The following is a 14707-nucleotide window of genomic DNA, read 5'->3' as shown; positions in this document are numbered from 1 at the left end:
AACCGCGGCAACTAACCCAAATAATTCACAAACGAAGTGAATATAATTCAATACGCAACTACCAAAGAGATCTTCAAAGGCTGACGACTCACAAAAATTATTAAGCTTGCCCCAAAATGTCGGTGGAAGTATTAATCTGATCATGATCCGGCTAAGCTTTGATCGTATGATTTCTATGCCTCTTATTTATATATCTCAGATCTCTGGATCAAAACTCAAGACGGTTTTCCCTAACCATACTTATGTCAGTCAGATAGCATTGAAAATTGAAGCTCGATTTATTAAATTATGATTTTATGATAGTACAAGTAAATATGAAGATACAATTTGTTGGAAAATGGCTTCTAGTAATTTGAGGTGTTTATTACGAAGTTTATTAGTAGGTATTTGTTGGGATTTATGTTTAAATATTTAGTAAATTAACGAGTTTCTAGCAACACATTTTTTTTAGGTCCAGAGCAGGTTCGCTTGATTGTAACAGCATTTACTTTTCAAGAGTTTTTTTCAAGAGTGAACCTAGAGTGATTTTGTTAAGTGGGAAAGTCATCCAATTACTTCTCCCGACTTAGGCGATCTGAGAGGGAGTGTCAGACTCTTACTGAATAAAAACCACCCCGTTCCTACCTATGTTCCTCCTATGGCTATATGCAATTATTAAGAATTTCTAAAATAACAAGTAACAAGTCGCAGTCGTACTTAAAGATGCATCTTACGGCACGTAATATCACACTGTACTATGTACACCCACTTTTCACCATTTGTGTTATAAGTCCCAGGTAGATACAACCATGAAATCGCCGGAACATTGAAGTCCAACGCGTCCCAGAAACATGAATGACTGTCTTGGACCACGCAACGAAATACATCAGAAGGTATTATTAGAGAAGACAACCAATTAATAATTTTAAATGGTTACAAGGAAAAATCATTCTAAAACGTAGCTAGAAACAGGAACGACGAAAAATCAAAAATACGTTAAAATGTAACCTGAATAGCAGCGAAGCTTTAAATTGAATTGTCCGGCAATTGAACACGGGACCTTGCTCAGCGGTTTTATAACGAAGACAAAAATATCTGCTCTGTACAGAGCTAAATATGAGAAACTCATTACTGGCCTTTGACTGCTTACGTAACAATCTGCTTAGAATATTTTACGTTAGGATTGCTATCCAGTCTAAGCTATAAAGAATAAGTGAAAAGATAGTTTTTTTTTATGGTATAAGGCGGTAAATGAGCAGACAGATCACCTGATGGTAAACCATCGCCGCCGTCCATGGGCCCATAGACACCCTGAAACACCAGAGGAGTTTCAAGTGCGTTGCCAGCCTTTTGGGGTTTAGGAATTTAAGGGTTATGGGGAATCAATGGTCGATATAGGAAGGGATAATATTACAAGTTTGTGTAGACTGTTAACCATTGTGTAACATAATTTAAGCTGTCATTATTTTTATTGATTGCATTTTTAGATGAATGGTCGCAAATGCGGCAAGAGTAATGGGTCTCAGGTTCGATTCCCGGGTCGAGCAAAGTACAGTTGGACGTTTTTGGGTTTTTCAAAAGTTTCAACAGACTGCACTTACATTACAATGAAGATTATCGTTTAAATAATATATTAGTAACATACTCGTATACAACAACAAAAATCTACCACAAAAAGACCAATTGTGTACCAAAAGACCATAAAAATAAAACACAATTTTATCTGCCAAAATTCAACGCTATATTCTACAGCTACTAGCAGTGTAGTACACACATACTTAAAGACCAAACCGCACCAAAGTCGCGACAACTTGTCTAAGCTCCGTCTGTGAACTGCATAACTAACGCACTTAACTGGTACTTATTGCAAACTGCTAACGATACCAAACTTAAACGTTTTGTTCGTTTGTCTATCTTTATTCTAGAAAACTCTAGACTAAACTGCATTCTTGCGTATACATTAATGCCTATTCAAAGCGGTATTTTTTGTTAATATTGTCCAACGGTGTCACTCGGTCTTGGGTGGGTTTCCAAACATACAAGTTCACATACACAATGAAAACCCAAACAAACCCAGAACAACAATATATCACGCAAATAGCTGTTTTGTATGGGAATCGAACCCGCGTCACGTTACACGGTAGCCAGTTGTCCAACCACTGCGCCAATCGGCAACCAAAATAAGTACGGTACTTAAAAATATTACCCCTCATCTTGACTTTCTCCTTTTGTACCTTGCATCTCATATCAATTTCAAAAGGTGAACTAACAAGGTCGGGTGAACTAACAAACCCTTGTACGATAAACAATATATTAAAAGAAATATACTGTGATTAGCATCACGTAATTATGTCTATGAAATAAAAATGATAGTCCCACGTTGGGCGCCAAAATCTTAACAAATTCTTAATCAAACGAAATCAACTATCTGCGTCCGCCCAATCAATTGCAGTACACAATAATCAAGTCAAGGTATAATTATCTTAGCTGTCAAGATCGGAGAACCTCCTACACAGACCATTACGGACAGACAGACATTAATCCCGACTTGCATCGGACGTGTCAGGAACAGAGCACAACATATAATACGTGCGTCTCCGTTACCGTCAGGAGTGTAAATGACGAGTGATTGCTTTGGCAGGTTTATAGTTAACGTATTTGCAACTACCCACATGTAGATACGAATTAGTACGAATGATATTGGAAACTTTTTACAAGTATTTGCTTGTCTTGTGAACATTCTAGAAGAATTGTGGGGTCAACAAATATTGAAATGTTTTTTAATTTTCAGTGACAAGAAACGTAATATGACTACATACAATTGACAGATTTCTGCATAATAATATTATCAAAATGGCTGCATGTAAAAAAAATCTTAAACATAAATTTTAAATCGACTGCACGGTTGGCGCAGTGGCTTGGCAACGTGTCGCGGGTTCGATTCCCACACAAAATTTGTGTGATCCACAGATTGTGGTTCCAGAACTGGGTATGATGTGTATGAGAAATTTTATGTTTGTAAACGCATCCACAACACAAGAAAATATCGTAGTGTGGGACAAAGTTTAAAAATATTATGTAAAAACAATCACTTATCCTTATTTGGTGGGTAAAAACGCACATTACTTAAAGAAAGACTTCACACCCACGCAACAGAACGCAGTACGACACAATGCGATCAATGAGCAAGTGAAGTTGTTTGCACGGGAGCAGACAAGACGGCCCTCAACACGAGTGTCCTTGAGGATCATGTGACAAACCACTGTACATGTAGCTACTGAGTGTGGACTCCTTCTGGACTAATCTTCTGGGCAAATATATTTGGCCTTGGAAAGGGTGCAATGACCTTCGCATTGATATTTTATTTTAGTTTTTTTTTTGAATGAATGACTTCTCCCGCCTTGTGTGAGGTGAGAGGAAGTGTTAAACTTTTATTGACTAAAAACCATCCCGTTTCTTTTTCTGCTTTGAGACGGAACCCCGGTAACCTGTTACTTTGTCCGCAGCTCCGGATCGGGCATCAGCTTTACTGGGCCCCATTAGTGGTTGCTCTTTGAAACGCGCGCGGAACGCAACGCGCCATACGCACGGGTCTGCGTATGTGTCTGTTTTATTTTTATTTAGGATATGACTTTACTTATCGGATTATAGAATATTATATGGTACACCCTACTAACGTAAATTTATTATGAAACAGTATTCAAAACTATATAATAAAGTCTTTAATATTGTTAATTAAAAACCATTAAATTATCAATATTAACTGCGTCGTACCCAAAAATATTACGTACATGCTCTTCATTTCATTTATACCATTACAATGTGTATTTTATACCTTATTTTATATTTATGTATTATTTGCAAAAACTATTTCAGGTTGAATAACCCTTGCAAAGAACTCCACTACAAACAAAATACGTTTAAAACTTTGATGGAATTTATTGGAGAACAAGTGACTGCATTAAAACACGTCTCCGAAGTGAGTGCGAACTTTCTCACAAACAGCTTGTTCTACAGTCCTCTGAGGAGATCCCTTTCATCTTTGAGTTAAAGCAACGCAATGCTGAATAACGATAACTAGAAATATTGTATATCTAATGCTAGTACTATCGACGAAATGTACGGGTTACCCACTTGGTAAGGCTTGGCTTTAATGAGTTCTGTTTATTTGTGATTTTAGTCAAATTATGTGTTTATTTGCATAGTTCTATTTATCTGCTGGACTCCAAGCTTCGTAAGCAATTTGATTTAAATATAACTAGTTTATTTGCATACTGAGATGATATTTTGCTCGCTGCGCTACACTGATTCATCTCTTGATCAAAAATATTGCGACCAGTTATCACTTGTGTGACTCATTGACTTTGTCTATCTACATCACTACATAGTATAAAACAAAGTCGCTTTCTCTATCCCTATGTCAATTTGTATGCTTAAATTTTTATAGTTTTTTTTTAATGGATAGAGTGATTCAAGAGGAAAGTTTATAATATATGTACATGCATCATATATCACCATTGTACCCATACGAAGCTGGGGCGGGTCGCCAGTATACAATATAATAAATAAGGAGCAATGAAAACATTAGTACTTACAAATAAATCAACCACCAACTCATATTAAAACACTCGAAGAATAATAAATAATAAGAACGTCAATAAACTAAACTTAAACAGTTTAAAGTTGTACGAAAAGTTATCAAATTAACCTTCTAGGACACCAATAATTTTGCCAACTGTACACATAGACAAAATGTATGAATTCCCTTTGTACAATTACGAAGCTATATTGTAGTGTTAAAGTTGTAAGGGGTGTATGAACTGATCTCACACGTATTTGTGTATGTATGTATGTATGTATGTATGAAACGATATTGTTTATCTTCCATTACACTACATTGTAAGATAAACTTTGTTTTTTTTAATGAGTTGTTTCTGGTGTGAGTGAGTGAGCAGTAAATAATTACAAATACTTTTCACAAGTTTTGTTAAAGGATAAGGAGCAAACGAAGTTCACCTTTTTTTGGAGGGGAAAAAATCATCCAATAACTTCTCCCGACTTGGGTGAAGCGAGAGAGTGTCAGACTTGTACTGACTAAAAACCACCATTTTGGTATTCCTTCGTTGAGCTGGAATTCCAGTAACCCGACACAGCCCTGGCGGTTCACCTGAAGGTGACACTCATCACCGTACGTACATTATTTAACAAGTATACCTTTGCTTTTCCCTTCCAGGAATAAGAAGCGTGATGTTTTTCTATAAAAGCATGGCAAGGTCATTATGGGGGTAGGCTTATCTCGTGGATATAAACTGACATCCTTACATGGCGATCGATTCCTGATAACTTATAAAGATAAGATGTCTTTTGGTGAAGAGGTAGGTAGGCAGCTGACGTTCGATTCCGGGACAGATTTTTCTCTGGACTTCATCTGGAAGTTTGGTCTAACCTTATATTGTATGTCCAGTGTAATTGAACAAATAAATAATTAATTGTTATTTTTTTAACTATAAAAAAGTAGTTTTGGTGAGGTCAAATTCCCGCACGCCCTAGTCTTTTATCCCCAAAAAGCTAGGCGACTTTTGAAGGCTTGCCCCCATTATAAAAAAGCCACTCCGTGGCAACTTGTAAAAATAGCAAGCTCAGTATGTTAATTACATATACGTCAAATTTGAAAAGCGTGTTTTGTTAGTTGTCCGAAATAAATTAATAAATAAAAAATCAATGCTGCATAACAAATAATGTTGCTGATTGTACTAGCGACGGCAATATTCAGCCAGTACTATTTACTTTAAAAGTTTTGTATTTTGTTTCAACCAGAACAATCATCGGTTCACCGCTAGTATCTGTTCAGTTCAGTAAGAGTCTGACATCAGTAAGAGTCTGACACTCCTGCTGGCTCGCCCAAGGCGGGAGAAGTCATTGATGATTTTCCTCCCTTACAAAAAGTATCTGTTTAGTAGCAAATAAGGCTTTTAGCGGTAGATAACTGAAAGTTTCAGCTTTACAAACCTTCATACTTTAATATTTAATAACTTAACTTACTAAGTTGTAGTAATCCAATTTAATTTATGTACTACTATCAAAGATCGTCGTGTTCTAGAAAACAATTCTTATGACTGACTTAACTGCACAGTTGATGCGGTGGCTGGACAACCGGCTGCCGCGTTACCTGTAGCGGGTTCGACTCCCGCACGGAGCAACTCTTTGTGTGATCCAATAATTATTGTTTCGGGTCTGGGTGTCATGGAAAACCATAGTGTGGGTCGTAAGCATAGTTTATAAAAAAAGTAAGAAAATAAGTAAATAAGGAAATTCTATACACATAAGTATTTTTTTATTAAAATAAATAAATAAAAAAATGCTATCTAACGTCAAAAACATTGACGTACCACAGATGATATCTGATCAAAAATACAAAATAGCAATATGGCGTCGAACGCGTTCCCGCGCAAAATATAAAATGGTGTAACGGAAATTAGTCGCGTACATTGACTGGCTGGCTAGATCGTCACGATTGCAGACATTGAGCAAATATGTGATATATTGAGTACATTCAATACATTGTAAGCTATATTTAATTTTGTGAAAATACATTAATTCTTAGCATTAACACATATATCAAATTATGTTCGATTCGATTATTTCGATTTAAATAGAAACGTTATCTCCCAAATCCTTTAAAATCCGTATTGCAAGTAAGTATTTAAATACCTATAATATTTTAACTACAAATATCAAATGTGAGTTTTAATCCCTTTTCTTAAACTTTCGAAAAATAACATCAATCACGCAATTTATAAACGTACCTACGACACAGGAGAAAATCCTAGTGTAAGACAACGTTTAAACAAAATAGTACCTACCTTTTGTTTTGAAATAAACCTGCTCATACAGGAATTCAATTTATAAATACAGAAGATATCACGTTACCAACTAGCTACGGTATGAAATTTTCCATTGCAGAATAAGAACAAAACCAACCACACTGCACGCTTGAAGGGAGCTATCGAATTAATCTGGTAACTGGTAGATTTCCCGATGAAAAATTCTCTCTAGAATCAAGATATTTGAATTGACGGCTCATGGAATGCATTGCGGTGAGCGTACGACGGGACGGTGTGGTGGGAGAGTACAATACATTTGTCATACCTTCGCTTCCCGCGAGTATCGTACAAGACGACTCTATTGGGCTATGGGCCTCCTTTTCATGAGAGGGTTTCTCGCTTGACAAATAAGTTCAAAATTATATTTTAAAAGGTTTAAGTTTATTAGTATGAATGGGACCGTCGGTAGGAGTGCCTTAGATGGACATATATCGAGCAGATTGGCGATATATTAAAGAAGGGCAAAATTAAAAGTATCCTTAACCGACGAGCATGCATGAAATGACTGTTGATGAAGCGAAAGCGAATATTAGAATCCTAGCAATATGTATTATTAATTTAAGTTTATTTGAGAAGACTGCTGTCAATTTTTGTTAAATATCAAAAGTTCCTAATTCGATGTCTTAGTATAATACAGACTGCTCTAAATAATACGACTTGATATATCATTCCAAACTAATGTATGGACTAATAAAACTCCATTTATTTAAAATAAAAACTTCGTTCAATACCACTATAACGTTGATTACACTTACCACTACATTGAACAAGTCTAGCGATGCACTTACTTGTATTAGAATAGTACATAGTACGAGTACATACATACTCATCTAATAGAGCAGCAACACAATATCAATTTGTTAGTTACGCCTGATTACACTTGCTGAGTAATCTGCAAATGATACAGAACACTATGATCGTATAACATCACGCCTGTCTCGCACGGCGTAGGCAGAGACAACTTGCAACGAATCTTACATACCTCTTTCGCTTCATCAACTATCTTCATCATTTGTTAATGCTAATAAATTGTGTTACAGATGTTTTTATAAAGATATAAATTGTTTTGCAACTGATTTATTACTTTGACAATCAGTCGTTGAGTTGTTCAAGTGTGGTATACACTATACACAGCTATACTTCGGCACGAATGGGCCGACTCGACTGGATTGATACCACGGCCTCACAGAAAATCGACGTGAAACAACGCTTGCGTTGGGTTTCGTTGTGTAAGTGACTCACTTACACAACGAAACCCAACGCAAGTCATACCTCTTCCCAATCTCCGATTCCCCAACAACGCTTAAATTCCTAATCCCCAAAAGGCCGGCAACGCACTTGCAACGCCTCTGGTGTTTCGGGTGTCCATGGGCGGCGACGATTGCTTACCTTCAGGTGACCCGTCTACCGTCTGTTGAAAAACAAAAAACAATGATGCTAACAAAACAAAAACAAAGTCATTAAAATAGAAAACGATTTAATAAAAACGCAGCGACTTGTTTTATTAAATTTGTCCTCAGTAATGCAGGAGAGTGCACCTGTTTTGTTTACCCCTACCCCCTCCCCCCTCGCACCGCAGTTAGCCCCGTCTTAAACCAACCGCTGTTGGTTTAACCGCGTTTTAGTAGAAATTAGTTTTTGTATCTTTATGAAGTTCTGTTTATGGGATTTTATTGTTTATTTGTGAACGTTTTTAATATAATTAAATAAGTTTATCATCATCATCATCAACCAGAATAATGACACGGTTGAAGACAGGGCTTCCTATTTTACGTAACTCTAACTGCCGCGACGACTACAATTCAGACATGCTTCTGCCCACGCGGTGGTCGCAGCATTTTTCTTAAACTATAAACCTTATGGTAAGCAATTTTCCGGCGCCCATGAACACCCGAACCACCAAAGGCGTTACAAGTGCGTTATCGGCCTTTTGGGGGTTAGGAATCCCATATTGTTAATCCTACCCCTAGATTTAAGCTGAAGACCTTTTCCCGATCGTTTGATAGAACTTTTATAACTACATCACACATTACCATTTTTACTAGAAACCACTTCATGGCAGATGGCAAACCTTCATGGCAAAATTCATGCTGAACAGGAATAATTTGTGTAACTCTTTCAATCTTTAATGTTATTGATATCTGAAAATAGCGATAGGCATAGGACAGATTTTGCTGGTGCCAATGATTCGCCATCCCTGCAACTACACTACCGAGACACCCATATAACAACAAGTAATATATGTACTCGTATCTTGTAATATTGACTGACACCATTACCGAATGAAGTGGCTGCACTTAGTGAGAAATATTAGCAAGATGAATCGACTCCCAAACGTAGCCAGCACGTACATAATTACAAAATACATAGGTATCGACTGTCCAGTGTCTATCGTTAGTAGATTGGTAACATGGGGGCAACTACTGAGCATAATACAGCCTGATTTTTTTATCACCAGCCAAAAACATTTTTAAATAAAAAGAAAAATCATTTAACAAAAACATAACCGACTTTACTGAAGAAAGACGGTTAAAAAACTATTAAAAGGATCAAATTGACTTTGATTTCGAAAGTCGGTGTTTCTCATTATTGTTTGTTTCTTATTTAGCACCTGATTAAAAAGTCAGGCTGTATATCATATTTCGTTACGAGATCCAAGGCAGTCATAAATTTCCCTGGAACGCGCTGGACTTCAATGTTCCGGTGTTTTCATGGTTGTATCTACTGTAGATCCTGGAGTTGCAGCAGTATGGGAGGTCGAGGCAGGCTTGTCCAATTAAAAAAACCAATAGTTAAGTGGTGATGGTAAACTAGAATGCAGTTGTCATCATCATACACTGATGATGATTTAGAAAATGTTTATAGATTTGTTTTCTTTTTAGATAAATATGTGGACTCCTTAATTTCACATAGAGATAGTATGGTGGTCAAACCCTTTTCGTGCTAAGTTATTTATAACACATAAGACTTAGTAACTACGTTAACAAAATTAAGTATTAAATAATGGAGTCAAGTTTACGATGATTGTATGGTATCATAACGCCGCACTGGTGTAGTTGAAAACTTTGCTAAGTGATATTGTCGACGGCCCAACAATTATAACTAGCTTCGTAATACTCCCGACTGCGTTCGTGTATTATCCATAATACATTACATACATACGTCAAGATTCTTAATCACTAAATTGATAGGTTCTTTCAAAGTAACATCTGCGTTATACCAGTTATGCTAGATGGAAGTCTGTGTAATAAGAAGTAAACCTTTTGCCATACACGTCAAGCCCAGTCCTAAACTCTGCGTTAATTATGAGACGGAAAAAATCTCGATAATAATTTTGCCCAATATGCAATGTGAATCAAACCCGAGACCTCAAGGTCCATAGAGCCTACGATTTAACGATGTAGGTCATAGTTTTAACTGTTCAGTTGAACTGTATAGTTAAATAGTAAGGTGAGTAACCACTATAAGAGTGAAAGAACCCAAGACTTTTATGGTAAAGAAGGCAAATGAGCAAATGGACACTTCATCAGCTGGTATAATGGTAAAGATGTTGTGATGGTGTCCGCATTGCGCCTTTTAAAAAGGTCTCATACTTTTGAAAGTTTGCAAGAAATAGTAACTCGATCGCCAATTATATCAAAACAGAAGCTTCAACGAACAGACAGCCACACCATTTCATATATTAAGATCGTAAGGTACATTAAAATAATATAGCAAGTTAATAGTTTAGGGTCGGATTAGAACCCCCTACTCCCTAGACGTGGAGTTATTACAGTGTAGCAGTAATTAGCACGCGCCTTGTACGAGTGACGTTTTTAAACTAATTACGTGTAAATTGGTTAATTGTTTGATTATATTTTGTAACGACATGGGTCAAGAACTCTTTAGTACTGGTATACATGGCTATTTTTTACGTCTTTCATTCATAATACGATCAAAACGTTTTGATTTTTATTTTTAATCGACATCAAAAGATAGGAAGTTTACAGTTTTTTTATGGAATGGGGGAAACGCTGCTGGTTAGCGATCAGCACCGCCCATGGACACCCGCAATACCGTGGGAGTCACAGGTGCGTTGCCGGTTTGACTGGTTTGACCTGTATATATTTTTGTTCCGATTATCTCGCGCATTGCTGAAGCGCGGTTTTAGCGTATTAGTATTTTTCAGATTTAGGATAACGTTTTAAGTATATTATTAGTTATCCACGATTTGTTCGAGTTTTAGGTCGGTTTTTTTAAACGTAATTTTAATTATTTTCACTTATAACAAGATCATAATATGTACGCATGAAACAGCAACTTTTCAGTATCGACTATAAGATGGATGGTGGTATAAGCCGGTAACGAGAAAACGGATCACCTGATGGTAAGTAATCGCCGCCGCCCATGGACACCCGAAACACCAGAGGCGTTACAAGTGCGTTTCACTGAATTTAAGTGCTTTTGGGGAATCAGGGCTTAGGAAAAAAGTATTAGAAGAAAAGCCTATTTAATCCACCAGCCACCGTTTTAGGCTCTCACACTAATTTGATTTGATGAGTTATCAAGCCGACTTTTCCAAGAAAGTGTAGGTTCAGTAGGTTGAAGTAATGTTTATGACACTCCCACATTTTCACCAGTTATGTTATAAGTTCCATGTAAGAGTGGGCGACCCTGTACACCGAAAGCTATGAGTAATCTAACTTTGAAATCACAATTTAATGGTCTCTTACTAATTTAAGAAAACACACATTTAACTAAAAACTTCGTAACTCTTAAGTCAATGTCTAAGTATACGAAAATAATAATATTTTTTCAGTTTCAAAAATATTAGGGTTGTTTTCCGAAAAAAATCACAATATGTTAACGGCGTCATTATCCTCAAGCAAAAGTTAATAATTCTACCGATTAGAACACGAAATTTCGTTTCAATAAATCAAACTGTGACACCGCTCTCAACCAACCCAATAAAAATAAGGATAATAATAAGCTACCACGATGCTTAATAACGCAGGAGATTTATGATTTGTTAAATTAAAGTTAAAGTTTTTTGAAATAAAAAATATTATATACTACATGTCTAGAGTTAATACACACACTTTAAGATTATGTATTTTCCGTTAAATATTCAGTGTGGGAGAGCCATGCTTCGGCACGAATGGACTGGCACGACCATAGTGATACTATAGGCCCAATTACCCGCCTTCTCAATTTTTCCAATTCCCGATTCCCTAACCTTAAATTCTTAACTCCTAAAAAGCCGTCAACGCTTGTAACACCTATGGTGTCCATGGGTGGCAGCGATTGCTTACCATCAAGTGCTGGTTTACCGATTTATGCCATAAAAAAATATGAATATATTTTATTAAAATCAATCTAAAATCTCATGGGAGTCAGGAGTCTCATTTCCATTATAAAATCGCATACAGAAGTCATTACTCCACGTAATTACCTTCCACGAGACATAGCTTTGGTAAATGAATATTATGAAAATTTTAAATTATATTTTGTATATTCTATTTTACTTCCTTCAAATGGTAAAAGCTTCATCTCCTCGAATAGGGTAGATGACTAATTTTTGTTTGAATGTCCGTATTGTAGATTATTTTAAAGTATTTTATTTTGTTTAGGAAACAAATACTTTCAAAGATATATTGATTTGAAATATCACTTCTTGGTACATTTTATTTGTAAAAAATGTGTATTTCCTCTCACTCCTAAATTTTGATCCATTTTATTTAAGTATCTTTCGACAATATGACAAAAAAAAAAAACGTGTCTAATATTTTTTCATTACCTAACTGACGGACTAAATAGAATTTTAATTTTCATACCCCGTCATCATCCCTGTTTTAAACAGGAATCGATAACTAGTTTCTACAAAATCCAACTGCGTAGTATGTTTTGAATTAAAATTAAATTAACAAAATACCCCTGTAGATAAATGTCTGACTATTGCAATTATATTTAAGGGCAATGGCTTTTTTCGGCTTGTTATTAAATCCTATTTAAAGCAATAGCAACAACTTTAGTTTTTGGTTTCAATAAACAAACAAAATGACATGAAATAGTTTCTAAAGCATTTGAAGAATGTTATATTTTGATAAAAAATATCAAAGTTAATTCCGTATAATAATCTTTAAACTGTTCATTATTTAATATTAAAACTGTTCATCCTTTATTTACTCGCTGCCTTTAAAAATACATTTAAAGTTCCGATCATTTATTCGCAAGAAATCAGAAAAGTACATACATTTAATTTCAAGGTTTACCACGTATTTATTTGCGATACCATTCTATACGTACAAGGAAAATACAACGAACCACACAATAATACGAAATAAAAAAACAAAAAGTTAAACACTCGTAATCGGCAAAAATACCAAGAAAAAGCCCAATTAACATTAAACAAAGTTGAAAATCATCCAGGAAAACCCGAATACAAAAACTCAAAAGTACTCGAAAAGGACTTACCTGCCATAAATTTTAATAAGTTCCGATTTTATTGGTTTCAGAAGTTTGAGGGCACTCAATGATAAAGTGTTTATAATTCACTCGAGTTGAAGTTACGTCAAAGTTTTTAGGAGCGCGGCGAGAGAGGTGCGTCCGTGACGACAGCTCGAGCGCGACTGAGGGATCAGACCACAGAGGTACACAACACAATGCGTACTGGCTGGTAAGACAGGTGTTGCGATGTTTTTTTTTAATGGGATAGGGTGGCAAATGAAACGGATCGCTGATGGTAGGTAATCGGCGTCGCCCATGGACATTCGCAACACCAAAGGAGTTACCAATTCGCTGCTCATCTTTATGGGAATTAATGTATCGTCACGCCTTTTATCACTGAAGGGGTGGGCACATTAGGACACCCACTTTTCACCATCTGTGTTATAGATCCCATGTACTAAAAGAGTGAGCCACACCATATACTACGAAATTTTCGAAAATCTGAAAAAATCTCAGTAATATTTTGGGAATTAGTATTAGGAGATTTGAAGATTGGAAATCGGGGATTGCAGAATTAACTGCCGCACTTAGAGACATTTGATGATTACTTAAACTATTCCTTAGCAACGATTTTGTTCCGAAAACAATTACTAAGGACTGGATGACTGACAGCTTTTTTCGGATTTTCGAAAATTTCTCAGTAGTAGTACGGAGTCTATGTAATAATGATCATTGAACAATATGCTTTCTAAAATATTAACTATCATCGCTTTGTAACTTTTTACTTACTATTCGTGTGATTTCGTTTTTCAATTGTTTCTAGTGGTGTTTAGTTTTAAATGTTTCAATTTGTTAGTGTCAGTTAATGGCTCGTCTAGCTTGCATGTATTAAATGACACGGTTTCAAGTTGATTGCGTTTTGTTTCTTTAAATGTGATTGCAATTTTAGTAATGCTTGAATTTGTTTGTTTGAAATTAATGTATTGAAATCTATGGATTGTTGATCTCATTCAGTAAATGAAAGATAAAAATCTATGCTGTTTTAATGAATTTCCAGTGCTTATATTAGTTTAGTACTCTAGTAAGTATATAATTTTGTTCCTAATTAATAGCTAATTGTTCGAGTATTACAAAGTACACGTGTCTACCCAAACAAGTACATACTTTTAAGAAAGAGTTATGACCTTAATTAAGTGTCCAAAAAATCCAACAATGGATGATACATCATCATCAGCTTTAATATATTAATATACGTCTGATGCCGAACAAAAAGACCTCCCTCTTACAGGAGGCATACTACAATCCCCACTATTGACACACAGCTTGAGTCAGCAAAAATTTAAAGGATGTTACTGTCCTCGCCCTTTGTTGGCTGGTCACAGTTTTAGAACATATCCGAGTCCTATATTATATTATAC

General features: G+C 35.8%; 1 protein-coding gene across 1 annotated transcript in view; it reads right to left on the bottom strand.

The window, feature by feature from the left end:
* The window catches only part of LOC118277368 (sodium-dependent noradrenaline transporter-like), a 45580-nt gene extending 32085 nt beyond the window's left edge, over positions 1–13495 (bottom strand). The window contains exon 1 of the mRNA XM_050696627.1: positions 13317–13495. The gene's annotated coding sequence lies outside the window, so the exon portion shown is untranslated. The remainder of the gene's footprint in view (positions 1–13316) is intronic.
* Positions 13496–14707: the final 1212 nt, after the last annotated feature.

Source organism: Spodoptera frugiperda, chromosome 10 (genome assembly GCF_023101765.2).
Source record: "Spodoptera frugiperda isolate SF20-4 chromosome 10, AGI-APGP_CSIRO_Sfru_2.0, whole genome shotgun sequence".
NCBI classification, from domain to species: Eukaryota; Metazoa; Arthropoda; class Insecta; order Lepidoptera; family Noctuidae; genus Spodoptera; species Spodoptera frugiperda.
Note: the sequence above shows the minus strand (reverse complement) of the source record. Positions and strands in the feature narration are given on the sequence as shown.